This window comes from Protopterus annectens, chromosome 11.part0, assembly GCF_019279795.1.
Source record: "Protopterus annectens isolate FY-2018-M chromosome 11.part0, PAN1.0, whole genome shotgun sequence".
Classification (NCBI taxonomy): Eukaryota; Metazoa; Chordata; order Ceratodontiformes; family Protopteridae; genus Protopterus; species Protopterus annectens.
Window position 1 is genome coordinate 463434323 of NC_056745.1, and position 22134 is coordinate 463456456.

The window sequence follows — 22134 nt, forward strand, 5'->3', positions numbered from 1 at the left end:
GTAAGCATCCACTAAGGATGGAACACATCATTTGAGAATATTAATAGGTCTTTGACCAAAGTCTCTCCATACAGAGGCTGAAAATTAGTTTCTTTTTCTTTTGTTTTAGAGCATTTTGGCACATCTCTCAAAAGATTGCACACTTGAATCGAGAGAATGGCAGTCTCATGTGGGGGGAGAAAAATCCCAATACAGGAACTGAATGTAATCCCCTTGATGTTTATGAGAATTTGTATTAAGTTTGCAAGTGTTGTTTCAGGTCTGCTTAACAAGACATTTTACAGCTTTGCTATTAAAGATTCCACATTGCTGCATCCCAGTAATTCAGTTATAGTTCTGCGTTTACTTAGAAAGATGAGTCACCCCATCGGCTGACTGATGAAATGTCAGACGGAATTATGGAAAGTCATACATTCTTCAGCCTGTAAAGTCTTCCAGATAAATAATTCAAGAGAAAATATTTCTGTAGTGATGCATTGTAATTTACATATACCAGAATGCAGCCAATGTCAGTGTTTTAACTTCATCAAGATTTGCCATGGGATATTAAGTGTCTTGGGTTTTGTTAGATACAGATAAACATATTTCTTTCTTAAATGTTGCTGTTAAAGTAAATATTTCTTATTTCACTCAAGCCTTGATTTCTTAACCTGAAACACCTGGTGCATATCAGGGTGGCTGTGTTCAATGCCAGGAGTCTTAACAATAAACCTGCTAACCTAGAGGCATTTCTGCATTTGGAATGTGTCCATGAATGTGCTGTTACAAATATATAGCTCAAATCCTTAGACAGCACCCCTTCTATGCCTGGGCTTTAAGCTTACTACACCCCCCCCCCCAAAGTGAGCTTATTAAACTACAAATCACTTTAGTACAATTTAACTTCTAACTTACACACTGCTATTGATTGTCTTCCATGGCTCCAGATTATCACAATAAATTCCTGGCTGGCTTTCATAGAGGTTATTCTTATAAGCACTTACTGTTTAAATCTAGTGTTTAGTAAGCACAGCGATTCTTAGACTGAGTAAACAAACATGCCCTGGATCAGCTTGATGCCCTTCTGTTCTTATGTTGCAGTATTCTTAGTGAGGGATTCCCTGCCTCAGGTGACCCGATCGTCGGCTCCTATACAAAAGCTTAAACCTGGCTGCTGTAGGTGCATTGGACATCACACGTAGGGCCATAAAGCAGGGACCCCAAATGCAACGTCTGCACGCGCAGACCTCAAAAATTTTCAGCCACAGTCAACCGTCACATTGATCGCTTCGCTCCTTTACTTGAAGACATCTAAAGCTAAGTACCATGTTGGGGATTTTGACTTTAGATTGCTTGAGCTTGGTTCACTATAGTTACCGTTAGCTGATGTCAACTAAGACGGGTAAATGCCGATGTGGGTGCCAGATAAAGGTACTCATGACTGCTGCGTTTTCTGTCAAGACCGAGAGCACAACCATACCGCTTGCTCCATTTGTCAATCTTTTATACTCAAGACCCTCCATAGCCATCTGGCTGCCCTTAATGTATACTTAGAAAGCCAGAGGCTCAACAAATTAGCACTCAGGATAGATCCCGAATCGGCCACTCTGACGGAACCACCACAGAAAAAGACCAAGGTTTTCAGGCCTACTTCCTCTGCCTCTCTACCATCGGACGTCCTGCCAGCGTCCAGTTTAGGAGTTGAAAGACAACCGACAGAACAGTCTACTTCGAAGGTTCCCTTCGAGGAAGCCACTTCGGAAGTAACAGGCAGCTCATCCACGGAGATAGCTCTGATGTCTGTTCCTTCCGATGTCGAGAGGAAACCAGATATCGTTGCATGACCTACCAGGATCTCACTGCCTGAAGCTCCTACCGTTTCCCAGGCTCCTGAAGCCAGGCCTCCTCTGAGACCTACGCCTTTAAAAAAAAAAAAAAAAAAAACAAAACTAAACACCAGACTGGCAATCTTTTACCTGCTCCCTTGATGTAGGCCTTCATGGCCCTTAGACCCATGGCCTCTTCCCCCTCCACCATTCCACTGCTCAGTTCTAGGCCTACCTTAGCCACTTCTCTCCCTTTGCCTACTACCCAAGAGGGGGAAGAAAAAGAACAGGAATCCTGCTATTCATCTTCAGATGAATCTGTCTTCTATTCTTCACAAATTGCCTCCACACTTGAATATTATTCCCCAGATAAGGAATCTATAGAAGGGGACTCCCCACCAGAGGATATCACCTTTGGGGAGACCATAGCTAAGATGAAAGAATACTTTAAATGGGACACTTCCCAGATAATTGACACTCAAAGGAGATACTTTGAGCAACTCCAAGTGGAATCTCCTTCACCTTCAGCCATCCCTCCAGTCATGCCTGCCTACCTTGATGCTTTCACCTCAGCATCAAAGAAACCAGACTCGCAACCACTGGCCCCTAAGAGACCTGACAGGTTCTATAAAGTTCCTGATGAACTGAAATTCTTAGTAAAACCTCCCCTGGCAGACCCTGCTGTAATTGCTGTATCCCCAGACAAGCAATCTAGACTGATCCCTTCAGCATCTCTTCTGCCCACTGATAAGGATAGCAAAAACATGAACAGACTAGCAAAGGTTTATATCTCTTCCACCCTAGCCTTCAGAGCTGTCAGTTATCAAACTCATATGATAAAATATGCCTTGGACCTAGTATCAGAAGCCCCTACTCTCTTGGCATCCACCCCTGACTGCCCTACCAAAACTGAGATAGCATCTAAATTGCCCCTAGCTTCCCAGGTAGCCAGACATTCTATTAGATGCAGTTACGATGCAGTAGATGCCTCTGCATGGTCTGCTGCTTCTGCATCAGTACTCCGCAGATATTCTTGGCTATGGCTACAGCCCCTTCCAGAGGATTTTAATTCTAAAATTCTAGACACCCTATTAGACCACAACCTCCTGTTTGGTAAACAGTCTACAGACCTTTTCAAAAACCTGCAGGAAAAAAGTAAAGAGCTTCAAGACATCAAGCACTTACTTGTGTCCCCCATCCCTAAATACTACAGGAAATATCCTGCAAAAGCTGCCATTGTCAGAAGGCCCCCTTCTGTGTTACCCCTTCCTCTTCCAGGCACAGGAGAGGAACCAGGAGGCAAACCTCATCCAGACCAGTTGCCTCACAACCCAGTCAGAGACAGCCTTTTCAAGATAGAAGTGGACCTAACAGTGCGTGACTGCCTTGCCCACCTCCCCTTGTCAGCCCGCCTCTCCCATTCCCTCCCCATTTGGAAATCCATCATATCTGACTGCAGATATTTCCTTTCTTGGAAGGAAAAACCCCTTCCAAGGGATATTCCTTTACCCCCAAAAAAACAACTACATCTCATCCCTCACAATACCGCAAGACCTTCTGACATTAGGAACTATAGAACCTGTCCCTCGAGGACAGGAATGAAAAGGCTTTTACTTAAGACTCTTTCTGGTCCCCAAAAAGATGGCCCTTGGAGACCAATACTAGACCTACCCTTTCTAAACCATTTCCTGAAAGTTCCATCATTCAAAATGCTATCCCTTCAAACTCTTCATCCATTATTGCCACCAAAGGCCTTTATGGCCACACTAGACCTAAAGGAAGCATATCTCCATATTCCCATAAAACCCTCCAACAGATGATTCTTGAGCTTCACTGGGGCCTGCTCTCATTTTCATTTTACAGCCTTACCCTTTGGTTTATCTACTGCACCCAGTGTATTAACAAAATGCCTAGCCATAGTTTTCTGCAGAACCAGAGGTGTTCAAATCTATCCTTACCTAGATGACATCCTCATTCTAGCAGAAACAGAGGACACCCTTCAAAACCATCTGAGATGCACCAGTTCCCTGCTTTGAAGCTTAGGATTCATCCTCAACCTCCAAAAGTCATCCTTAATCCCCCAGCACGACAAAATCTTTCCGGGCTGCAGGATCAGAACAGACCTGATGTGGGCTTTCCTCCCTCAGGACAAAGGTCTGTCTCTCTCCACTTGCTTCCAAAACCTATTACATATTCATCAGATATCTGCAAGACAATTCTTGCAGATCCTGGGACTAATGGCAGCCACCATCCCCATGCTGCCTCTAGCCAGAATGCACATGTGAAAACTGCAATGGTACCTGAAAAATGTTGGTCACAACACCAACATCCCTTAGAGGATCAGATTACCCTTCTGCCCTGCCTCAAAGCAGAACTATGGTGGTGGATCCAACAAATACTCCTGAACCCGGGCCTTCAAACCACCTTCCCCAACCTAACACATGTATACAGATGTATAAGACCTAGGGTGGGGAGACTACCATGAAAGATTTCATGGTACAGGAGGCCTGGAACCCTACCCTCTGAAAGAAACATATCAGTGTGAGGGAAATGACTGCAGTTCTTCTGGCCCTGAAAGCCTTCCTCCCTATCTTGCATCCGGTCCACCTTCAGGTTTTCACAGACACCACGACAGTCATGTGTTATCTAAGCAAACAGGGAGGGACCAAGGCCTACCTCCTCTGCCAGATGACGACGTCAATTTGGGAGGTCGCCTCCAGGACCAACTTATCCCTGCAAGCAACATACATCCCTTCTCAGGACAACAAACAAATGGATATTCTCAGCAGAACATCCTCCCTACAGCACAAGTGGATGCTGAATAGGGAGACCATTGTAAACATTGTCCACCGGTGGGGCACTCCTCAAGTAGACTTGTTTGCCTCCCCCCAGAACAGACAATTGGAAAAATTATGCACCAAGGACCACTCTCCACTTGCTTGGAGGGTAGATGCCTTCAGTGTTCCATGGAAGGGACGGTTTCTTTATGCATCTCCACCCTTCCCTCTCATTCAAAAAGTCCTCCTGAAAAGCAGGAGGGACAAATTAAAAATCTTGTTGCCGACTCCCTGTTGGCCAAGGCAGTACTGATTCCCCCTACTTCTCTCATTAGCGAAAGGCAACCACGACAAGTTACCCCACAAGATGGACCTACTCACACAACAAAAAGGAACTCTAATTCACCCTCACCAACAGATGTTAGGCCTAACACTGTGGGTGATAAATGTCTAATCCCCTTCAGACATGACTACTCGGAGGACGTGCTTTTAGTCCTGAGGGAAGCCAGAAAACCCAGTACTAGGAGATCCTACTTATTGAAATGGGAAAAATTCTCCAAATGGTGTCTCCATAAGGACAGGGATCCTTGCCAGGTAGACCTCCCTGAGTCCTTACTTATGTCTGTGAACTAATTAAGGCTGGATCTGAAGTAGTTACTTCATTTGCTCTGCAACCTGTGGGTATCGGATCCGAGCCGGCAGCTTTCCAAGCTACAAGATCTGAGCTCCTAGCTCCTCCCCCTACCCATAATCCCCTGCTACATGTTGTATTACCTCAGATCGTTTTTTGCCACGGCTGAAGCAGCTACCTTTGAAGAGCTCCTTGGCTTTTGGTGAGATCGTTACTTTTCTCAAACTTTTCTCAACTGGGAAGATTGTATTTTTTAGTGTACGTGTGAGTAGTATCCCTGGGTTTTGTTAGTCGTAGTTTAGATACTCATTATTTTTTTAGAGTTAGTTGTTTTTCTGTGTGACACCCCCCCCCCCCTTAGTGTTTGGGTGTGCGTGTGTGAGTGTTAGTCAAAATGGCTGAAGGGCCAAAAGCCGTATTTTCAAAGTGTACTGAGTGTGGCCATAAGCTTTCTCCGGCTGATGGCCACACTCAGTGCGTTTTATGCCTGGGAGTGGCCCATTTATCAACGGCCTGCCCAATATGTGCGGCCTTTAACCCCCGGGCACTTAGGGACAGGAAGAATAAGCTAATCCTGGCAGGCTTGCTTCCCCAGGAATCGGCTTCTTCTTCCTCTCCCGCTCAGGCTGCCTCGGCAGCCCCCGGTGCCTTCTGCGCCCCCAGCTCAACCGGGGACTCAACCTCCCTCTTTGGGTGTGAGCTCGGGGGACTCGGGTGCCTCTTCCTCCAAAGAGAAGAGACACAAGGAAGGGCACAAGTCTCAGAAAAGGCGGGCTGAGACTCAACCCTCAGCCCCACCATCTAAGCTGGCTAGGTCTCTTGAGGGTTTCCGGATCCTCCCCCTCTCGGCGCCGTTCACCCTGTTTTTCGCCAGAGCCGGAGGAGGAGTATTGGTCTCGAGGTCGTCGAGGCGGCCCTCCTGGCCTGCCTCGACGACTTCTAGATCGACCAGAAGCCTCACCGACGCGGACATGGATCGGATGATGCGTCGATTCATACAGACCCAAATGCAGATGTGGGTGCTCTTGCCTCCCCCCCTCTGGGGGGGTGCGGCCCCCATTTTTGCTCCGATCACTCCTTCTCCGACTCGTTTTCGGGTCTCGGAGTCATAGGATCCGGGCCCTTTCGGAGCCGGGGATTCGTCGGCGCCGATAGCTCTGGTCTCTTTAACGCCGACTGTGCCCTCGAGCATGTCGGATCCGAGTTCTCGTGGCCGAGGGCTGAGCGTCGGATCCGTGGGAGTTGGTGTGTCTTCGGTGCAGCTGGGTTCGGAGCATACCTCTCTCTCGGCTCCGACTGCATCGGTCCCGACCCCGATCCCTACCTTGGAGCCAAGGAGATTACTTTCGGAGCCTGGCAAGAGTAGTTCTCCTCCGGCTTTTAAGGTAGTGGAGAGGGTACTGTCGAGGTCCTCCAGGTCCTCGGTTCGGGCTTTGGTTCCTCCCGTACCCCGGCTGCATGTGGGTCTATCCTCCGTCATCCAACCATCGGGACAGCCTGCTCAAGCCCTCCAGCTGGATCCCTTGGAGGAACAAGATCCCGTTGATGAGCCCTCTTCGGACAGTCCCACTGAGGAGGTCCCTCATAAACGTAGGTGTAAAAGGAGGCACCTGGACTCCCCTGAGTCTGTCACCACCGACACGGATTTAGATGAAGGGGAAGGTTCCCCAAGGTCACCCCCCAAAGATGTCTCCTTCGGAGACATCATGGAAATGTTGTGTATTAGAGGGGGGTGGTCTGCCAAAAAACCTTCCGCGGATGAATCCGTGTTCCTGGAGGCGTTTGAGGCAGGCCCGTCTACCTCTTGGGTGTCTCCTCCAGCTGACCCCCTGGTAGACTTAATTACTACCAGGGTGTGGAAGGAGCCCGACACCATGGAGCCAATCCCGAGACGACCTGACAAAGTCCTTAGCCCCCCAATGGATAGACAGTCTTGGGCCAAGGGATCTCCTGTTGATGCCATGTTGGTGGCGGCTGCCACCAAGAGAGAACTCGCACAGGAGAGTTCTTCGGTTCACCCGCCGGATAAGGAATCTCGAGCTCTGGACCGCATTGGGAAGCGGATGTTTGCTTCAGCGACCTTCTCGATAAGGTCACTGAACTATATGGCACATACCATTAGGCTACAGCGAGACTTGATTAAGGAATATGCTGCAGCCCCCCCCAGAGTCCATGTCGGTCGAGGACAAGAATGTTTTTTTCGACTCGTATGGCCACTCTAAAATCCATATCTAACACGTCCATGCGGCTACTCTCCCATGCTATGGAGGGAGCCGCTAGGGCCAGCGGAGCCGGGGTCGTCTTGCGACGTCACGCCTGGCTCCGTCTTTGCGATTTCGTGGATCCCCTCAAGGCGTCCTTCATGAATGCGCCGTTTGACGGGTCTTCGCTTTTCGGCAAGACCGTTTGCGAAACGCTGGTCCAAAGCGAGGACAACGGGAAGACACTGTCTGCCGTCGGAGTCCGCTTCTCTAATCCCCAACAATCCTTTTCAAGGAATCAGAGGGGACAAAAGAAGCTGTGGTTCCGCAAGTCTCAGCAGTCCCATCCAGCTTCGGATCCCTCGTCCTCTAGAGGCCGAGGAGGACAAGGTGGGCGCCGGCCCAGAGGCAGAGGGGGACCGCGTAACTTCGGGTCCAGAGAACCTTTCTCGGACAGACCTGCGCAGCAACCCTGAGGGCTTACCCGGCTGTCCCTCCCTGGAGGCAGTCGGGGGGCGGTTGACAGAGCACCTGTCAAACTGGGAGTCCATTACGACAGATCGATGGGTGCTCCGTATCATATCCAGTGGTTATTCCATCCCCTTCATAAACCTTCCCCCCAAGACCAGACGCCTCCCCGATGTACCACCCGATCAGAGGGAGGCAGTGGCTTCAGAAGTGTCGAAGTTGCTAGAAAAAAGAGCCATCCAGCCCGTCCCCCCAGACCAGTCCGGGTTGGGTATTACTCCAGATTCTTTTTGGTGCCAAAGAAGACGGGGGACCTAAGACCCATTCTACACCTTTCCGCTCTGAACCTGTTCATTCCCAAGGAAAAATTCCGGATGGTCACCCTCCAATCAATTCTCTCCTTTCTGCGGGAGAACGACTGGATGTGCTGTATAGACGTCAAGGATGCGTACTACCACATATTGATGGACAGACGATCCAGAAGGTTTCTCCGCTTCCGGCTGGGAGCCAGTCATTATCAGTTCAGGGTTCTTCCGTTCGGCCTCACCTCAGCCCCCAGGGTGTTCACCAAAGTCATGGCAGTGGTTGCAGCCCATCTGAGACTTCAGGGCATTCAGGTCTTCCCGTACCTAGACGACTGGCTCCTTACCGCCGCCAACAGGCATCAGGTCTGCGTGGCAAGAGATTACGCTCTGACTCTTGCCCAGAGCTTAGGCATCTCAGTGAATCTACAGAAATCCTTTCTTTGCCCTGTTCAGGTCCTGGAGTTCATAGGGGCCAAGTTGGATACCCGTATCTCTCGCGCTACTCTAACTTCAGACAGGCTGAGCAGCTTGTCGTTTCAGGTACTAGCCCTTCTTCAGAGTCCTGCTCTGGCGGCGGAGTTAGTCCTTAGGGCACTAGGGTCTATGGCAGCGGCGATCGGTCTCTCACTTCATGCTCGTCTACGGATGAGGGTATTGCAGTGGACCCTTCAAGTTCAGTGGTCGCTATTACTCCACCCGTTGAACACTCCGATACCACTGAGCAGAGTTTGCAAGGACCCCCTTCTTTGGCGGCTCCATGCGAGAGAACTGAGGGAAGGGAGACCCTTTGTGATTCCCCTGCCCCAAGCCACATTGACCACGGATGCTTTTCGCCTCGGGTGGGGGGGGGGCATTGTTAGGGCAGAACCGTCCAAGGCACGTGGACTTCCCTAGAGGCCGCTTTGCATATCAATGTCCTAGAGATGAGGACGGTGCTTCTAACGTTGCAAGCTCTCCACGACCTTCTCCCTCTGGGGACTATTGCAATCCAGACGGACAACATGTCAGTAGTCTGGTACATAAACAGGGAGGAACCAGGTCTTACCCCCTTTGTCGAGAGGCTATGAGAGTTTGGGAATGGGCGATAGCCACCAACCGGTTTCTTGTAGCAACGCACATTCCGGGACGGTCCAACATATTAGCGGACAGACTGAGTCGAGTAATTCTCACTCTGTACGAGTGGTCTCTCAATCCATCTGTTGTGAAGCAGATCTTCCGCAAATGGGGTTGGCCTCACTGTGATCTTTTTGCTTCTCCATTAAACACAAAATGCAGCGAGTACTTCGCAATACTTCCCCCCGAAGGGGAAAATCCCAGAGACGCTCTAGTTCATGCTTGGCCTCCCGGTCTCCTTTATGCTTATCCCCCCCTCCCACTTATGATAAAGTTCATACAGAAAGCCTGTCGGTTGGGGAGCAGAGTTATCCTCATAGCCCCATTCTGGCCTCGCCAGATCTGGTTTCCCTATCTGTGGTCTCGCAGTGTGACTCCTCCATGGATACTGAATCCCATTCCAGACCTGATCTCGCATCCTGCAGGATACCAAACCCCGAACCTGGCGAACCTCAAGCTTGCGGCTTGGTTGATCCAGTTCCACTGATGGCTAGGACTCCCGGTATCTCATCTCCTGTGAAGGCCATACTGGTCGCGGCTCATAAGCCGGCTACCAGGAAAATTTACAATAGTAAATGGAAACGTTTCTCCGTCTGGGCTAAAGACAAGGGCCTGGATCCATTTACAGTTCCTATTCCGACTATCCTGGACTTCCTGTCACTGATTTTTCGGCAGGGAGCAAGTGCTTCTACGGTTAAGGTGCAGTTAGCAGCCATCTCCCATTTTCATGTGGGAGATGGCTTAGGGTCCTTGGCATCTACAAAATTATGCAAAACTTTCTTGCAAGGCATCTTTCTTTTGAAGCCGCCTGTGAAAGCTGTGGTACCCCCATGGGATTTGACTTTAGTCTTAAAAGCCTTGACAAGTCCACCCTTTGAGCCTGCGGCCTCGGTTCCGTTAAAATTCTTGTCTTGGAAAACGGCCTTTTTGGTGGCTATTACTTCAAGCACTGTGTATGAAACCCCCTTACCTCATTTTTCTCAAGGATAGAGTGTCCCTCAGGACTAACCCGTCTTTCTTACCTAAGGTGGCCTCAGAGTCAAATATCAATCAGTCAATAAATTTACCCGTGTTCTTCCCAAATTTTCAGAGTAGAGGGGAATACAAATTGCATAAACTGGATGTACACAGACAACTGCGTTTTTACTTGCACAGGACTAAGGATTTTCGCAAGTCGGACCAGTTGTGTGTGTCCTTTGCAAAATCAGCCATGGGTAGAGCCATTTCCAAAGTGACCATAGCAAATTGGATTTGTCAGTGCATAATTCACGGGTATATATCTTCAGGCAAACCAGCTCCTATTGGAATTCACGCTCATTCTACAAGGTCTATGGCCACCTCAGCAGCCTTTTGGTCCAGGGTTCCCGTGGACGACATATGTTCAGCAGCTACCTGGTCCTCTTCTCATACATTCATTTCTCATTATAAACTAGATATGATTTTGAGAGGTAGGGCTTCCTTTGGCTCCGCGGTGCTTTGGAATATCCTTCTGTAAAGGCCACCCAGGTTTTTTCCTAGGTAGCTAGGGACTCTATCCCACAGGTTGCAGAGCAAATGAAGTAACTACTTCAGATAAAGAAGTTATGTACTCACCATAACGTTCCATCTGAGTAGGTACTTCATTTGTCTGCAACCGACCCCCCCCCACCATCCCCTGAACCTTTGTCGGGATCTCTGGTCACCTGAAATTCTCTTGTCAGGAGGTTAGATCTGGTGTAATCCTCTGTCGAGGTTATGAGTTGTGTGATGGGGCAAAAATCGATCTGAAGTAATACAACATGTAGCAGGGGATTATGGGTAGGGAAAGGAGCTAGGAGCTCGGATCTTGTAGCTTGGAAAGCTGCCGGCTTGAATCCGAGATCGGATCCGATACCCACAGGTTGCAGACAAATGAAGTACCTACTCAGATGGAATGTTATGGTGAGTACACAACTTCTTTTTTTTCGTACTCTTCAGTGAAAGTTCACCGATCCGCAATTTCAGCCTGTCTACCACTAGATTCCCCCCTTACTAACCAGGCTAGATGTCAAATTATTCCTGAAAGGGGTCTTACACATCAGACCACCAAGAAGACCTATCTCTTCCAGTGGGACCTAAACTTCATTCAGGAAAAACTAACACTGGCCCCATTCGAACCAGCTAGTGCTGCTATCCCCCAAATGTCTACATGGAAGACTGTATTGCTGGTGGCCCTTACCTCAGCTAGAAGAGTGTCAGAGCTACAAGCTGCAATGGTCTGCTCTCCCTGCACTACCTTCCACAAGGATAGGGTGACCCTGCTTACTAATCCCTCCTTCATGCCTAAAGTGGTCAACGAACTGTCTCTAAACCAGTCCAGTCACCTGCCCACCTTCTTCCCCTCTCCAACCAATGACAGTGAGAGGATACTCCATTCCCTGGATGTGCACAGACAACTAAGTTTCTACCTAGACAAAACTAAGTCCATCAGAAAAGCTAACCAACTCTTTGTATCCTTCCACCCTAGGGCCCTGGGCAATGCAATCGCCAAACAAACCATATCCTGTTGGATTAGGAAAACTGTTTGCTTCTGCTACTTCTACCATGGCAAACGCCTACCCCAGGGAGTAAGAGCTCATTCTGCAAGGGGCATGGCAACCTCCAAAGCCTTCCTCAAAGGCCTGGACACAGCCTCTATCCTGGAAGCAGCCACCTGGTCCACTATTCACACCTTCACCAGACACTACAAGCTGGACCATGTCTCCAGAGCCCAGGCAGAGTTTGCTAGAGCAGTCCTGCAGGGTTTTGTGGAATCAGATACATCTACCTCAACCCTTCCCTCTAATTAAGCTATGATGCTCTCCCACACTAAGAATACTGCAGCATAGGAATAGAAAGACATAGAATAGTTGTGTAAAATCTTACCATAACCATATATGTCTTTGTCTTCCATGTTGCAGAATTCCTTCCCACCCACCTATATCCCCCTTTTTTTTACTATTGACTTGTCTTAAGGACACTCTGAGGCTCTACCCTAAACCAGGGTCAGACTACCCAGCATATGAAACTTTGCACCTCTGGCTGACATCAATTATTACTCTCTATGGCATTGTGCAACTGGGCATTTAAGTTCTGAGGTCTGTGCATGCAGACTTCACATTTAAGGTCCCTGCTTTATGGCCCTTTGTGTGACGTACCACGCACCTACAGGAGTTAGGCTTAAGCTTTTTATAGGTGATGACGTTCGGGTCACTTGAGTCAGGGAATCCCTCACTAAGAATACTGCAACATGGAAAAGAATGGCATCTGTGGTTGTGACAAGATTTTACACAACTGTTCTTTCTCAAACCAATCAGAAGTATAAACATTCTTGACTTGATACTCACAGATATATATTGTGCTGTATATATGCTAAATACCTCCGGGTAACTAGATTGCTAAGCTGTCTATTTTGAACATAAAACTTTTTTTTTTTTTGTATTATACCAAGAAGCTATAATAAGTATGCAGTATGTTTGTAAATTATCTGTTTGTATGTCATGGTCTGTAACTGGAACTTTTCTCCACAGGCCTCTGCTGAAAAATGGGTTCTTTTTGACCTGTTTGACTATCCCAGTAAACAAATATCAAATAAGTAAAATAAATAAAGACTAGGAACTGAAGTAAAAGATAATTGCATGTCTGTTTTCAGTTACTCCAGAAAACTAAGAAATAACACTATTCCCCATCTTCTACAACTTCTACACTCAAACCTAAAAGACATTACAGACGTACTGACTAGCAAGTTTCTTCCCTGGAACTACAATTCCCAAGTCACCCCACCCCCACCTCTGTCACTAAGGAATACGTTCTTAAAGTACTGAGAAAAGACAATGCTTCCTCCATGGATCCAGACAAAACGGTGACAGTAGTGTTCAACAGGCATTCATTAAGCCCCTCCTCAAATTGTTTAATTCAAGTCTTGCTACAGTTGATATCCATAAATCTTGGTGCACTGCTGTAGTAATGCCCCTCTGTAAGGATGGATCCTGTAAACTTTAGCCCCATCAGTCTTATGAGTCTTGTCGCTAAAGCCATAGAGCATATCATCACCAGCCTCATAAATCATGACATCAGTAGCCTGACTAAACTAGACCTGCTGCAGTTTGGCTTTGAAAAGGGCAGATGTTCTTCATTCCACATTGCTGCAGTCCTAACCATTGGGTAGTCCGCTGTCCAGTCGGCCCGAATACCAAAGTATATGGCTGACGTCGGTCAAGGCGCATTAGACTGATGTCAGGACGTCAGGGTACTAATGCGCATGACCGACGTCATATCCTCAGTCTTTTTTGCCGCATGGTCCGATGCAGAAGCAGTTTTGCGAGTGCAGGTTGGCGTTCTGAAATTTTCTGAAGTCGGAGTTTCAGACCGAATCAAAGTTGGCTAAGTAAGAACATTTTGGTTTTTTTTTCTTGCCTCAGTATTTAACCGGATGTCAGAAAAAGTGAATAACTGTATTTCTTGTGGGAAACAGATACCTCATAGGGATTACCATACTTTGTGTATACCTTGTTTAGGGCCTGAGCACGACGTTGTTGGATGCCGCTCTTGTGCTAGATTTAACAAACGCACTATTAAGAGAAGGTTAGACTGTGCCAGGTTAGTGTTTGGGAAGCGTTGTAATTATAAAATGCCGTCGGATGCTCCGCCCGCTTCGGCAAAAGCGCAAGGACAAAGCAGCAAAGCCTAGGGTTGAAGAACCGGCAGTCCCGGACGCCGGTTCTTTAGAAGGCTCAGTGGAGCCAGAGGTTTTGCCAGGAGTTTCTGTGGAGTCTCAGGCAGAGACTTTACTGTTACAGGATGTGCCCTCTCAGGAGGTAGGCCAGGCTGAGGGGCTTCTCAGGTAACTGTTCTTCCCTCTCTTCCTAAGGTAGTTAGAGCCTCTCCTTCTGTTTCCAAGACTTCTTTGAGAGGTAGGCCAAGTTTAGCTTCAGTGGGGCTTCTCCTAGCACTTCAGGTTCTGTGCCTAAGAAACATATGCTTAAAATGGCAGAGGATTTGATTACTATGATTAGAGGTTCTATGCCCCCTCCTGATAAGAGGCCTAGGGTGGAGCCTGAGTTTGAGAGTTTTGAACAGTGTTCAGAGGCTTCTGAATCTTCGGCTGAAGACTTGCAGGAGTATCCTCATTATTCTGATTCTGATGTGGATGATTCCACTCCTTCAGCTTCTCCTCCTGAGGATTTTTCATTTTCAGAGACTCTGCATTCCATGAGGGAGCATTTTAAATGGAAGGCCAAGATTTCTCTGATTCCAGGAAGAGGCTTAGGAATTCTTGTTTTTACCCCAGCATAGGCCCTTAGCTATACCTCCTGTGTTGAATGTGGTGGAAGATGTTTTTGCAGAGGCTTCCCTGAACCCTGATTCTTTGCCTCCTGCCCCTGTTAAACCTGATAGGTACTATAGGGTGCCTGAAGCTCATAAGTATCTTTTTAAGAGTCCTAGGGCAGACCCAGAAATTGTTTCTCAGGGGCCTAAGGGTGTTAAGGCCTCTGTTGTTAAAAATCCTGTTCCCTCTGATAAAGAGGCAAGGGCTTTGGATAGATGGGGAAAGAAAGTGTATACTTCTTCCACTTTAGCCATGAGGGCGTTGAATTGTCAGTTTCACATGCTAAAATATCAAAATTATCTCCTTTCACAATTGAAATCTAAGGTGGATGCTCTGGCGGAAGGTATTGAGTGTAAAGAGTTGCTGGATTTAGTTCATGTGTCTGAACAAGTGGGTAAGCATTCTTTGCAATGTGGTTTTGATGCTGTGCAGGCCTCCTCGAGGGTGGCTGCCACTGGTTCTGTTCTTCGCAGGCACGCTTGGTTGAGGGATCAGAATTTAGCTGAGCATGTTAAGACAAGGATTTTGGATGCTCCTTTACAGTCTGATGTGTTGTTTGGTTCGCCTGTGGAAGCAGTTTTAAAGAAAATGGAGGACAAGGCTAAATCTATGCAGACTGTTAAAGATTTTTTGCAGGTGCAGCCTCCAAAGTTTAGCAGAAATTGGCCTACTAAGGGATGGACATATCCTGCTTATGATTCCCAGTCTAGGGGTAGGTCTAGACGTGGTAGGGGCAGAGCTCAAGGTTCTTTTAGGCCTAGAACAGGGAGTTCTCCTGCTCAGACTTCTGGTGAGGGCAGGGGTCAGTCCTTTCGTAAACAGACCCAATGACCTGCCTTTTCAGCTGCCAGTACATTCTCGTCTGGCAGCTCCTTTGGGAGGAAGACTATCTCTTTTCAAAGAAAATTGGGATTTAATTACTCAAGACAGATGGGTTTTGGATATCATTCACCACGGTTACAGGTTTTATTTCCATACCTTGCCGCCTTTCAAAGGCATGCCAGACGTTCCTCCTCCACAAAGGAAAGAGGCTCACAAGCAAATTTCTCTGTTACTTCAAATAGGGGCCATTCAGCCAGTCCCTGTACCAGAAAGGGGCCTAGGATTTTATTCTCGCCTGTTCCTAGTACCAAAGAAGGGGAACACGTGGAGACCAATTTTGGATTTATCTATCCTCAACACTTATCTGGACATTCCCAAGTTCAAAATGTTGACGTTACAACAGCTTTTACCTCTGCTGGGCAAAGATCACTGGATGGTAACTTTAGATCTCAAGGAAGCTTACCTTCATGTGCCTATAAGACTAAGTTGCAGAAAGTATCTGCGTTTTCGAGCTGGAAATTCTCATTATCAGTTCTCTGCATTGCCCTTTGGCTTATCTACTGCCCAGAGTATTCACAAAGGTTCTGGCTCCAGTGATAGCTTACTTCAGGCTAAAAGGAATTCAAATCTATCCTTATTTGGACGACTGCCTGATTCTGGCTCAAGAAAAGGAAGACCTTCTACAGCATTTGGAATATGTCATAGCAGTGCTAAGATGCCTAGGGTATTCTGTGAACGAAATAAAGTCCAGTCTAGTACCCTCTCAAGACATGTGCTTTCTGGGTGTGAGACTGAATACAGCAGCCCAGATGGCCTTTTTAACCCCGGACAAACAAAAGAATCTTTCCAGTTACTTCCATCAACTATCTCTTCAGTCCGGGCTGACTGCAAGGACAGTCCTTCAAGCCTTAGGGTTCATGGCATCTTGTATTCTGGTGCTTCCCAATGCCAAACTGCATATGAGGAAGCTGCAATGGTATCTCAAAATGTATGGACACAGCACTGCCAGGATTTGGACACTGTCATTCAAATAATACCTTGCATTCAAAAGAATTTTTGTGGTGGGCTCAGGAATGTCACCTAAACAAGGGACTCTCTGTGACCCGGCCAGAGGCGAGTCAGATTTTAACGACAGATGCCTCGGACATTGCTTGGGGAGCTCATCTAAATGGAAAGTGGATACAAGACAAGTGGCCTGCCAGACTACAGCATCTACATATCAACATGAAGGAGATGTTAGCAGTCCAGTTTGCATTAATGGCTTTCAAGGAGTTACTTCTTCCAGGGCAGGTGTTGATTCTAACAGACAACACAACTGTCATGTGGTACATCAACAAACAAGGGGAACACATTCTTATCCTCTATGCAGGCAAGCAATGATTTTATGGGAAACTGCGCTCAGCTTGCAACTAACTCTTCAGGCAAGGTTTCTGCTGGGAGCACAGAACTCCTTAGCAGATGTGTTAAGCAGACAAATCATGGATCCCCAGTGGAAACTGGATCTTCATGTATTTCAGAAATTGACAGTGTCATGGGGAACTCCAGACATAGATCTGTTCGCTTCTCCACTAAACCACCAGCTGCCAAAGTTTTGCACAAAGGGGTTTCATCACACAGCTTGGAAAGTGGATGCTCTTTCTTTCAGTTGGAAAAATCTTCATGTGTATGCCTTTCCACCTCTGCCTCTTCTTCCAAAGGTGCTCCTAAAGGTCAGACAAGACAAGCCAAGGATGATTTTAATAGCTCCAGATTGGCCTCGGCAACACTGGTACCCACTACTAAGGAGTCTGGTAAGGAAGCCTCCATGGCCTTTGCCTTTGATTCCACATCTGTTATCTCAGAAGGACGGTCACCTGCTCAATGTCAAGCTTCACTCTCTTCATCTAACAACCTGGCATATTCTGTTTTGAAACACAGCAGGTCTCAACTTCCTCAACAAGTTTTAAATGTGATTATGGAAGCCAGAAGACCTAGTACAAGGAAAGTGTACGCAGAAAAATGGAAGAGATTTTTATTTTGGAGTGCAGCAAAGAATTTGGAGATTTCTGAGCCTAATTTGAGTGTGGCTCTTCAATATCTTACTGAGTTATTGGACAAAGGTTTGTCCTTCTCTTCCATTAAGATTCATGCTGCAGCAATTTCAGCTCACTATGATTGTGACCCACCATTGTTTTCGCATCCTTTGTTCAAGCAGTTTCTTAGAGGGGCAAAGAATATAAGACCCCCGAGCTCCTACTCCTGCTTGGGATCTCAATTTTGTGTTGGAAAACTTACTCAACAACCTTTTGAGCCTGCGGCTACTGCTGAATTGAAATACTTGTCATGGAAGACTGCTTTTTGTTGGCTATTACTTCTGCAAGAAGGGTTTCTGAGTTGCAGGCCCTTATGGCAGTAGAGCCTTTTGATTTTCCATAAGGATAGGGTATCATTACGTACTAATCCTTCCTTTATGCCTAAGGTGGTTTCTAGTGTGGCTTTAAACCAAACTATTCATTTGCCTACTTTCTATGCAGATCCCCAAAATAAGGGGAAAAGATTTTGCACACTTTAGATGTACATAGGCAGTTGCGTTATTATTTAAGCAGGACTAAGGATTTCAGGCAGTCTCAGCAGTTGTTTGTTTCTTTTGCTTTGAGTTCTCAGGGCAAGCCTGTGTCTAAGCAAACTATTTCTAAGTGGATTGGGTTTTGCATTTCATTTTGTTATTCCCATCATGGCAAGGAGATTCCAGCTGGGATTAGGCCTCATTCCACTAGGGCTACTGCCACTTCAACAGCATTTCTAAGGGGTGGCAACTAAGGATATTTTGGAGGCAGCTACTTGGAGTTCAGTGCATACTTTCTCTAAGCATTACCACCTTCCTCTCTACTCTAAATCTAGGGCTGGTTTTGCCACAGCTATTTTGCAAGGCATGTTGACAGCTCCTGCTTCCTTATGATTTGCCAGCCTCCCTTAACTCTGCTTTGGGATTCTACCCAATGGTTAGGACTGCAGCAATGTGGAATGAAGAACATAGTACAGTTTTGTACCTACCATAAATGTAGATGTTCGAGGATCCACATTGCTGCAGTCCAACCTCCCTCCTTCCCTCTGTGTTTAGGGGTGGTGGTGTGGGTTAGGATATACTCTTGTACATTTGTATATCTTGTATATATGTTTGGTGCAGGGTTTTTTGGTTTTTTGGTTTGGGCCTTGTCTTTTTAGGGTCTTCTGACATCTGGGGCAAGAAAAGACTGAGGATATGACGTCGGTCATGCGCATTAGTACCCTGACGTCCTGACATCAGTCTAATGCGCCTTGACCGACGTCAGCCATATACTTTGGTATTCGGGCCGACTGGACAGCGGACTACCCAATGGTTAGGACTGCAGCAATGTGGATCCTCGAACATCTACATTTATGGTAGGTACAAAACTGTACTATTCTGCCAGCTGAAACTTTTCAGCTTCTTTGACAAGTTCACACAGGTGGTTATTAGTGTTTATGCTGTCCATGTTGCTTAACTTGATCTGGCAAAGGCATTTGATACTAAATAACATGATGAGATTGTTTCTAAGCTGATGGCTTTAAAAGTAAATCCCTACATGATAAGATGGATAGCCATTATTGAATCCCCAAATGATGTGGATACTCTACAAAAGGGCCTTACAGAAACAGATGCTTGGTGCCAGAGCCATGGGCTCAAGCTCAATGCCAAGAAATGTATTGTTATCCCCTTTGGGAAAAAACATGTATCCATGAATTACCATATAGGTGGCAGTACACTAAACACAGAAAGTGTGATAAGAGACTTAGGGACACAGGTGGACAGTGGTCTCACCTTCGATAACCACATCGCCACAACAGTCAGGAAATCCTTCTATGTGGCGCACCTCATCACGAAGGGCTTTTCATCCAGAAAAAAGGAGGTCATTGTCCCACTGTACTCATCCCTCATTAGACCCATTATAGAATACAACGCCCCATTTGGTATGTACCTCTCAAGACATCTGCAACAACTGGAAAGGCCTTAAAAATACCTCACTAAAAGAATTACAGGCCTAAAGCAGATGCCCTACGCTGACCGCCTTAAAAAACTCCAGCTATACTCTGTCGCATATCGTCTACTCAGAGGCGATCTCTGCTTAACATACAAGGCCATGTCAAACCCAGAGCTGTTGGACATGCTACACTTAAAGAAATCCCAATCCCTCAGAGCTACACGCTCCAGGGATCTAAACCTTATCACAATAAACAAAACATGCTGGAGGGATAGGTTCCTGACCCAGAGACTCCCCAGACTCTGGAATAGATTGCCCATACATGTCAAGCAGAGTGCCTCTTTGGACCTCTTCAAGAGGAACCTTGACGTTTGGATGGGAGAAAGGAAATTCACCCCAGGGATCACGTCAGTCGCCCTGCTAGACAGGGGTCCAGGAAAGTAAATAATGTGGGAAGAAATAGCCAGGGAATTGTTATGGCTAGGCTTGTATAGGCCCTAGGGCTGATAGCCTAGTACCAACCTATGAACCAACTGGCTTAAGGGCAGAATGCACATTATCTAAGTGGGTGACATCTACTCAGAGAGAGAGAAGGGACCAGTGGTGGCTCCTTTCTATTTGACATCTATTTTTCAGACCCTCAGACCAGTAACTGTGATCTCTGGTTAACAAAGTTTGCTGCTGACTGCAAGTTAGATATGGTTGTTAAATCCCCTATGGAAGCAATTACTGTCTAAGATGAACTAACTAAAATAAATTCCTGATGCACTGAAAAAGAGCTCAAACAGAAATCCAAGAAATGTAGTGTCATCCCTTTCAGGAAGCAGAAACACAGTGCATCCAGCTGCATAGAAGGCACCGCTTTACCATATGGATCAGTAATCAAGGATGTGGGCACATGGGTTAATAGTTCCCTCTCCTTTGACCATGTGTTGATTGTAGTTAACAAAAAAAAAAAAAAAGTTCTTCTATATTTCATAACTAATTGCCAGGGGCATCTTTTCTAAAGCCAGGAAAGTCATTGTCTCTCTGTACTCAGATGTATTATTGAATATAATGCGCCCTTTGGCATGTAACTGGCTCGACATATTAAAAAAAAAAAAAAAAAAAAAACAGAGATTCCAAACAAAAAGGTTCTCTTGTCTCAAAAACCTTGTATGCCAGGAGAGACTGGAGTCCTTGCCCCTTTACTGTGTCACACAGGCTTTCCTGAGGGGAGACCTTTGCCCAGCTTTCTAGGCCCGTAAGGATCCAGTTATTCTCAACTACCTTTTCCTCAGTAAGTTAAATTATGCAGCCAGCAACAGAACCAGAGATCTAAATGTTCATAAAAAATAAAAATAGATAAGGAGAGAGGTTCTTAACCTAACATATCCCCATGATCTGGAATAGGCTTCCCCAGCATGTCAAGCTCCGTAATTTCCTGTCATACTGCAAATATAGCCTGGATAGTTTTATGGGTGCCTTGCAAAAGACTGGTAGAGCCCAAGAGTGGATGTTGGCGAAGTATGCGCATAGCCTCTGATCTGACTTGAATTGCGATCCTTTGAGCAGTTCTGCAGAATTCAAGTGCACTTATCAGAATTGGTTCACACCCCTAAATCCATTCCTATCACTACTCTTCAGTAAAAGTGTCTATTTGTAGCTCCAGCCTTGAGGCTGAAGACCATTTGACACCATACAGCAAATGCAGGGCCCCAGTTTTGACCATAACACATTATTTCTAAAACAATTTGCAGTATGTCTTACAACAAAACTGAATCATGTCTTTATCATTAGTCCTCTTTCTCTAGCATGATACAGAGCATGCACTATAATTAATAAGTGCATGTACATGTTTACATGTCTTCTGAACTACCTAGTATACACTGAATTCATTTTACAAGGAAAGCAGTTACTTCGAATTTTCCTTATTCTGCAGTGAACATAGGAGGAATTACTACAATTTTTTTTTTTTACAGATTTATGCATAAGAAAGGAAGATTGCTTTTTTCTGAGATTGGCATATGGGTGCCATGGTTCACATATATTCCATGTCTAGTTAACCCCCCCCCAAAAAAAAAAATGTTTCCTTTGATTGCTGTGAAGTAGTATAAAAAAATACCACAATGTGCTATAGAATTTTGACTAACTTACCAGCTAAGGGGTCTCTTGGATAGATAGAAATTAGTATTGTTGGCAGACAAGGACAGTTTGGCTCACCATTCTATATGTTTCCTACATAGCAGAAAACTAGCAGCTTTTCATCATAAAGCTCAGTACTACAAGAATTTTTGATACTAATGCAGTGTTGCTGAAGGTAGATGTCAGTTCTATGGCCAGATCTTTTCCAGCAGTCCAAATTCTTTTCAGCCATGATCCATGTGGATTATTCCTGTTTTATCTTGTGTTTTTGTGTGCTTTATTTTTACTGATATATTGTCAGTCATCTCTGCCTGTTTATCCACAGGTCCACTTTTTCTGCACGATGTTCTTTGTGTTTCACTGATGCAGTTATCACATTTGGGTTATCTGCCTGCAGGTAGCCCTCAGCCGGCCTGAATACCAGAGTCTTTGGATTTCTGCATCGGATGTTGTCTCTTCTTCCATGACGTCAGGTCGTCAGGGGTATAAAACATGCAGCCGATGCCATTACATCAGTCTTTCTTGCCGGGCAATGCCCGAAGCAGAAGCAGTTCGGCCGACTATTGAAATTTTCATTTTCGA

The 22134-nt window shown here is 46.2% G+C and overlaps 1 protein-coding gene across 1 annotated transcript in view; it reads left to right on the forward strand.

Moving 5' to 3' along the window:
* MCM10 (minichromosome maintenance 10 replication initiation factor) overlaps positions 1-22134 on the forward strand; it is a 948221-nt gene that overhangs the window by 735964 nt on the left and 190123 nt on the right. The window lies entirely within an intron of this gene.